The sequence below is a fragment of the Nannochloropsis gaditana genome, assembly GCF_000240725.1.
Source record: "Nannochloropsis gaditana CCMP526 unplaced genomic scaffold scaffold693, whole genome shotgun sequence".
NCBI lineage: Eukaryota > Eustigmatophyceae > Eustigmatales > Monodopsidaceae > Microchloropsis > Microchloropsis gaditana.
In genome coordinates, this window is record NW_005803260.1 from 11677 (window position 1) to 12188 (window position 512).

Here is a 512-nt window from a genome sequence, read left to right on the forward strand (position 1 = left end):
AGTATCATCTAGCATCCGGGGCGAGCGAGAAATTGCAGCTGGGAGGCCTGGTGGGAGCCTTCGCATACGCGAGAGAAATGATGGCGGAGGGGTAGAGGGAGGGAGGGGTAGAGGGAGGGACGGGGAGGGGGTGAAACCGAGCAGGCAGGATTGAGAGGAGGGTGTCTTTCTTGGCACGGAGGGATAGCTCTAAGAAATCAATGTGGGTGGGAGGGAATGAAGGCATGTGAGTAAGGATACCTCTATCTCCTTTCTCCTCACAACGGAGGGCGTCAGAGCCAGCCAGGGGGCCCATATACATGTTCGGCCGATCCGCGGCGACGGGCAACGTCCATTTGTTTTGATTTTTTGCCCTCCCCAATGGAATTTGTTGTGAATATTTGTCCTTCGTTTCCCCTACATGAATCCTTCGCCTCGCCCCCTCCTTATCCCTCCAAAACCTTCCTTCCCTCCTCATCCCCCACCCACCGGGCAAGGAGGCTTCTCACCCCCGCCCTCTCCACGAAGCCGAC